Below are 7,895 nucleotides of genomic sequence, written 5' to 3' on the forward strand. Positions count from 1 at the left end.
ATATAGATGAAATACATCCATGTATAAAAGATTACATAGCCTAGTTTTGTAAAACAAACAGGCTCCTTACATGATTAGAATTTAACATTCATGCATAATGATAGTCGGCCTTTACTTGTTCTACATCTATCAAACAGCTAATTAACGTAGCTATATATGAAGAACGTCTTCTATTTTAGTTTTTCTTGTAATGTAGATTATGCCAAGAAAAATGATCACACATTATGACAAGCATCTTATCTTGTTTTGGGGACATAAATGTTGAATGAAATTATCTATATATATCCTGAATCAATACTGCAACTAGAAATCTCTCTCTCCGTAACGATCTTTGTTCATTATGAGTTGTTATTTCTCTGATTTATTGATGGTTTATATTTCTCTTACTGTTATCTGTTAATGATGATTTCTTATGGAGTTTGAGGTTTTGGCTTCCTGGTGTAATTAAGGCTCATTATTGATTGTGGCTTTTTGGCTTCTTAATAAGGAAGTGAATGGAAGTTAATTCTTTGAATGAATTGAATGATGTGTGAATGTTTCAGCTTTCAGTTTGTTAAATGTATGTTGATGATCTTTGGACCTTTGAGTTACTCCCTGTTATACATTATATCACAAATTTATTGCCATCCATTTCTTCAAGTCTTAAATCTTAATATCATTCTTGTTCCGTGAAATACATCAATCATTTATTCCTCTTCTGATATTTTTACCCAATTGCATCTCTTCTCTATATGGATTACAAGATTTGTTCCTTGCAGCAGTTCAAACACTTCCTGCCAACGAACGTGTGCCTTCTGTGGCAGGTGCATTTCATACACCAGGTCTTTTTTCTAACATTATTTCTGTATGATTTCTCATGACGTATTTAATATATATATTTCTTACTTTAGACGAAAGGATGGGGAATTAGGGATTGCTTGGAGGTATAGATGCACTTCTCTGTTAGAAGTGAGAGTTGGGCAATTACATCTTCCTTCTCTAAGGTTAGTTTCTAGACTTTTACTGGATGTTTACTTTTAGTTCTTTCTCAATCCTATAAGTTTTACAGTTGAAAGCTTATTCAGCCCCATTATTTCCTGAAAAGATTGGCACACTTTTCCCACCACTTTGTGATGAAGATGAAAATTCAAAGAATTTTTTTTTATAGTTCAGTCATGATGATTCGTTTTATTAAATGTATCTTACTATTTGATAATTTCTGAATTTTTATGTTATTTGCAAAATTTAGACTAGATAATGTAATGCTTTGCCAGATTATCATAGGTGGCTGTCTCACTATTTTGGAGTTGTGTTAGAGTGTTTTAACAGTTGACTCTAGTGAATAAACTGCCGATTAAATCCACAAAGTTAAGAAGGGTGAGAAATATGGGGTAAGATCAGTTGGGTCACATTGACTGATGATTTGAGGGTGATAATCTTGATTGCTATTGTATACCTGTTCGACAATTAACCTAGATTGTATGCTTAAGATTATCTTTTTAACTTTCATCAGGTGGCTCAGGTTAATGCATCTGATGTAATCATCTTGGATGGAATATCGGTAATTCATGCCCTTATTTAGTAAAGTTAGAAAACTGGTCATGTTGTTCTTTTTGATGGGTTTGAGCGTTTGGCAATTCTATGTTCATTGAAGTGACAGATTAAATGATTAATAGATCATTTAAGCTTATATATGTAACTTGAGTACTTTAATCTATCCATGAAAACAAGTTTTGTTTTTGTAAAATTAAACTGATTATCTAAAGCAAATTTATTACTATTAAATTTGTTGAATTTTAATTGTATTTTTACTCAAGATTGGTTGAGCATTTTGGATTTTGGGTTGAGACTTAAATGCTTTTTTATGTATCTAATTATAGCCCTAAACTTAGGATTTTGCACTTAAGTTGAAAAGATCACAAACAGCCCTTTGAATAATTTGATGAAATTGTAATTGTTTTAACTCTGAAGATTGGTTGAGCCTTGGGTTGAGCTTAATGTGCTTAGCCTAAATTTATAGCATGTATCCAACTTTTGGATATTCTTAGTTTAAGTAAGCGGTGGTATATGAAAGTTGGATGAAAGCAATAGAAATGTCTGAAACTTTGGAGTTTGGACTTAAGTTGAATAGATTCCCGGACACCCCTTTCAGGCTTCTACACAGCCAAAATGATAGATTATAAACCACATTAGCATAGAGTTGCTTCATTATATGATGAGTAGTGTATTATCCAACGGTTAATTGGTTAAACCACATGAGCATAGAGGTGCTTGTGCTTCATTATATAATGAGTGGATTGAAATCTATGATTTTATTGTTTGTATTTCTCAAAATCAAACTTGGTTAATAACTCATTTAAACTTCATTATAAAGATGGTTAGACTTCCAAACAGCCAAAATGATAGATTATAAACCACATTAGCATTGAGGTGCTTCATTATATGACGAGTAGTGTATAATCGAATGGTTAAACCACATGAGCATAGAGGTGCTTCAACATATAATGAGTGGTTGAAATATATGGATTTTGTTGTTTAGAGCTCTGAAATCAATCTTGATTAGTAACTCATTTGAGCTTCAATTTAAAGATATATGGTTCCACCTTACTTGCCTCCATTTATTTGATGTTCACAATTAAGAGCATTATTCGAACTATGGGCATTCTTGAATCTTTCCTAAAATCAGTATCCACCTTAAAATTTACACCACAAACTCTCTCCTTAACTAGCCACTCTTAGATAAACTATCATATTACTGATGTTTGATGAATTTCTGTGATATAATTACTGATATTTGATGAATTTCTGTGATATAGCCAATTCTTACAAATGCGGTGTTTTTCTTTTTTGACATTCCCACTCAAAGCTTAGGAAAATTTGCTTCTCTAATTTCATAGTCGTCAATCTGTTAGTTTTTTGTACCGAAGGTTAATCAAAAGCTACTAAGATGTAGAAACCCGCTTCCCCATCGACGATATTGTTCGGACTAATATTGAATCTATAAAGTATGTTGCAGCAAAGATCATATTAAAGTATTGAAGTCTTGCAGGAGATCCACCTAACTAAGAATTGGTTTCGTGTTTTTAAAATGAAATAACTGAACCCAGAAATATAAATGTACCTCTAGTGCCCCCAAATAGAGTATTCACCTTCAGCTATGAATGGAAAACGATATCTTTATTGATTGTATCGGTTTATTTCATACATGATGGGAATCTTGGTTAAGGCTCAGTCACATATATTTATCTCCTTTTCACTTTTTAACATTTTTACATGCCTTAATTTTCCTAATCATGTAATCAACTTTTAATTCAAGTATTCCATGTACATTGTGTAGGAGGCTTGATATATAAGCTGACAAACTCATTGCAGAAAATGAGATGCAACATAAAGCAATTGACCACGAGATTGAAAGAACTACATATCTCTGAGGCCTTACAGAGAATCTTTGGAGGTTAGCTTAGAGATGTGTGTTTATAATATACTTATTCTTTAAATTATTTAACACATTGTATAAATTAGCATGTTTCATTGAGAACTGATGGTTTTGGACTTTTGGTTATGATGTGTCTATTATATCTGTTATTTTCTTTAAGCATGCTGCAATCCATAATGTTATATATATTGTTATAGAGGGAGAAAATCAAATGTTAGATGGACTACATGGAATCCATTAAGAAGCTCGAGGAGAAGTGGCTAAACAATCAGCCAAAAAATGGAACAAATGGTTTCACTAATGGCAGTCATCGTAAACAGGTAATTCATATTTTGCTATAATGTATCAGCAAAGAACAGTGTTTATGTTTTCATTTTCAAGATATAGTTTTATGTGGTTCCTATTCATTCTATGGTGGCACAAATTGGTCATCTGCTATGGTATAGCAGTTGTTTGTGTATCTTTTTCTTAACATTATTAGTATTACAGGAAGGTGTTAATTTTAACCATCTTACTCATGGATGGGTTGACTTGGGTCATACTTTATCTCTAAAAGGTCAAATATTTAAGGGCTAATTGCTTGAAAAGTGCTCAAACTTTGATACTTTTGTTTTTCTGGTGCTCCAACAAAAAAAAGTTATATTATAGGGATTGAAACCGGCTAAAACATCTTTAATGGGACTCCGAACACTTTTTGCTTACGTGTACAGTTACTAGCCGGTTTTATCATTATTTTTAATACATTATCTGCCAGCTTGGAGCCACGTGTATATTATAATAATTATACAATTTATATAAATGAATAATTTAGCCTGATACAACCCAAGCCCCCAATTACCAGTTTACCACCACCAACCCCCAAAATCATTATCCACACCACACTACAGATCTTGCCTTTGTATATAATCTATAGGCTATCTATATACCAAACAATAAAATACCGATCTATATATTGTATTACAAATCTTCCTCTGTATCTCAAGATCCAAAAACCAAGAAAACCCTAATATAACAAGATCTAAAGCTTTCTACAGAATAATCAAATCTTGTAAATAAACAACCTCAAACGAATATGGTGATGGCTGAAGCTGATGTTGGACAGAGATTCCATGGCGTGGCGGTGACAATGATTTTAATGTAGCGATAGTGGTGCCTGAATATATTCATGGTGGCTGGAGATTTCTATTCGAGTAATGATTTTGGAGGTCATAATCTTCTATTCCTTTGAGTTTCGTTACTGTAATGTAATGCGGTGAAAGTGGTTGCGGCGGAGGTAGGGAAGTGGGATCTGAACGGAGATGGGATTGTGGCAGCTAGCGGCGGAGGTGGGGAAGTGGCGAAGTGGTGGCCATGATTTGTCCAGTTATATTGTGTAACTCCGGCAGCCATGATTTGGTTATATGAAGATGACCATGATTGGCCACACAAAGAGTATTCAAATATTTCTTATATATATGTAGATGACCTTATATTTGATTTAGTGAACTTAAAAAGGTAGCTGCAAAAATTCCCATGAACTTACCACCATGAATTATAGCTGGCAAAAAATCATCTAACATAAAAGATTTTGGGGATGTTGAATGATGTTGAATAAGTTTAGGAAGAAGATGATGTGGCAGCTTATTTGGCATCATATATCATTATTTCTTTTTTAAAAATAATATAAAATGGAATGGAAATTAAAAGGTGCCTGGAAACCTGACCAAGACCCCATTAAAGATGTTTTAGCCGGTTTCAATCCCTATAATAAAACTTTTTTTTGTTGGAGCCCCAGAAAAACAAAAGTGTCAAAGTTGGAGCACTTTCCAGACAATTAGCCCAATATTTAAATCACAGAATAGCTAAAAAGTTATGGGTCGAAACTCAAAAGTTGTCTATAGTGTAGATTTAGGTGCTTTAAACCTCTTATTTTAGAATTGTATTGAAATTGTATAGTAATCATATCCGACAGTTGATATGCCAAATAAGCATATAAATTGAGGTTTTTAGACCAAAATGTGATTTTAGGTCATTGGGCTTGGCATGTGCAACTTACCTGTTCCGACCTGGACCTTTTTGACTCGAATGTATCCATACATTGTTCCACTTTTAAATTTTATAATTGGTGTCTACGGTTGTTAGGATGGGGGTTTTCACAGGTTTACATAGGTAGGGAGTCATCACCAGTGCAAGCTTATAACCAAGCCGTCTTGATCACCTGAAACCTGCGTTTGAAGGATGCATCCTTTTTTTCTATGATTACTTTTAAAGGATCAAAGTGGTATCACTAATACTAACATATTGTATGTCTAAGGCCATGGCTCAGATATCTTGTTAATTTATAAATTCTTTTAAAGTTCAATTGTTTATTTAACTTAAACTATGTTACTGCTATTATTTACCTTAACATGATCAAGTCTTTTACCGAATAATACAGAGTAATGTTGATTTTAGAAATTGGGATAATATAGAGCAATACTAATGCATGATGTGATTCTAAGAACTGCAAAAGAACTAAGACAAATTACGACTTTCAAATACAGAGTTATTGACTGCTGTATAGTTTTTTATAGATGCTGAATAATTAGAGGTGCCAACATGGATGGGTTGGGTGATGGATAGGAATGGGTTGAATTTTATTGTGGGACGTATTTCTTCATTCCAAACTATTAATTAAATATGGTAACTGCAATTGAAGAAATATTATTACTAAATTCATTATTTGAATCGTCAATGTGAGTGGTTGCATGCAGTAAAAATAGGATTTGGCCAAATCCACCATTAGGACAGCTATAACGAATTGTTGGTGCATTTAGATTTTTAGAATTTCTACTTATGTTTGATAATGTTTAATCTCCGTATCGTTAAGTTTACAATTGTAAAATAAATTGACAACCAGATTCAAGTTATAGACAGAAGTTGCTTTGAAAGAGTGGACTCTTCCCGATCTTCGTATGTACAATAATGGTACTGCCGCTTATACCTTATACAATAATGAAGCTTTATTGTGCTGCCTATAAGAAAGCAAAACGCATTAACTGTGCCACGATAGATGTTCATAAATACGATAGATTCTCTTCATTGATTTTGAAGTATTTTGGCTAGATGCATCCAAGTGTTGCAAATAACCAGAAGAGAAAGGTGCAAGAGCCGTTGTTTTGGTCCCAATAACTGGACAATACTTCCGTAATGGGCAATGCTACTTACTTGCACCAAAGAACTATTACAAATTTCCAACAGGCTGGGCCAAGCTTTTGACCTACCGATCAAGAGTTGACTTTGATCATTCCCAAAAGCAGAATTCAAATTGCAAGGTGAGGTTATTTGATGAATATTATTCTCATGGTCCCTTCACTCTTTATTGTTGCGTTTATGCTAAAAACATTATCAAGGGGAGAATCTGCTTGCTTTAACGAACGTCCACTCACTTTTATATTTTCTGCGAGTGCTCTAGAAGCAGTTCCCGTCCTACTATTTTGTGCATATGGGGTACAAGGAGGCTGATACATGGTAGAAGGATTTTGGTTTACAGGTACGCCCATCTATCTATTCCGTGGTTGTGTTGACCATTGTTCACCAGAGTTTGAGGACCAAAAAATGTTTGGGACTGTGCATTAAAGATAACATAACCCTCCTGTGATTTAGGTGGCTATGTCCAAGACCTGTTGGAGCTTTGGGTTCTTACAAAATTCGCTGGTCATATGGCTGCAAAAAATCAATACATTCTTTAGATAGTGATATTTTTTCCTTACATACGATGAAATCATGTTATTCAAAATTTAAAGTATCAGAATATTTAGGTGCTGATTATTTAGGGGTCTGTCTATTGTTGCATAAATGTTTGGGATGCTTTGGAAATGACAAATGTTATGTTTATCATCTCCTTATTTTATTTATTGATTTTTGTTATAAAACGTGGTTATCTATGGAGAACATATAATTTTGTCATATAATTTTATTTATTTTTACTACAATTGGTAAAAGAGTTGTTTTTTCAATTTAGGTTATAAACTAATTGAACTGGGCCAGACCAAAATGATTTCTGCTCTGTAAGCAAACAAATATACTTATTATTCCTTATGAGCATGTATTCTTAAGGTTTGTACGAGACTATGAGCTATTGTAGTAATATGTTATTTTGTTTTATCATGACATTATTACTCATTACGATTTGGCTTTTTAAAGTTGAGTAACAATACCGAGGACAGTGACAATCTTCCTAATGGCTGGAGAATGAATTTATAACTTAAACTATCCCTCTGTAGTACAGAGTCTGTACGTCTACTTTTATTATTGTTTGATTAGGTGCATTAATATTTCCTGATGTTATAAAGAACAATCTTGCTCATGCGGCCATCATCAACAAAAAAGATTGCTAAACGGTTCACGGTTGAATTATTGAATAGTTCAACTCAATTATTAGAATACTTGTCACACTTGCAAGCTATTATATATTACCATTGCATATATATATATATATATATATATATAGGGTGAGGAT

The 7,895-nt window shown here is 33.2% G+C and overlaps 1 long non-coding RNA gene across 1 annotated transcript; it reads left to right on the forward strand.

The window, feature by feature from the left end:
• The first annotated feature begins 637 nt into the window (after positions 1-637).
• On the forward strand, positions 638-7,273 carry LOC122598197. Its single transcript, XR_006323556.1, has 8 exons — positions 638-803; positions 891-983; positions 3,317-3,433; positions 3,613-3,735; positions 6,294-6,361; positions 6,500-6,708; positions 6,849-6,926; positions 7,040-7,273. It is a non-coding gene; the product is annotated as an uncharacterized LOC122598197 (long non-coding RNA).
• Positions 7,274-7,895: the final 622 nt, after the last annotated feature.

Source organism: Erigeron canadensis, chromosome 4 (assembly GCF_010389155.1).
Source record: "Erigeron canadensis isolate Cc75 chromosome 4, C_canadensis_v1, whole genome shotgun sequence".
Classification (NCBI taxonomy): domain Eukaryota; kingdom Viridiplantae; phylum Streptophyta; class Magnoliopsida; order Asterales; family Asteraceae; genus Erigeron; species Erigeron canadensis.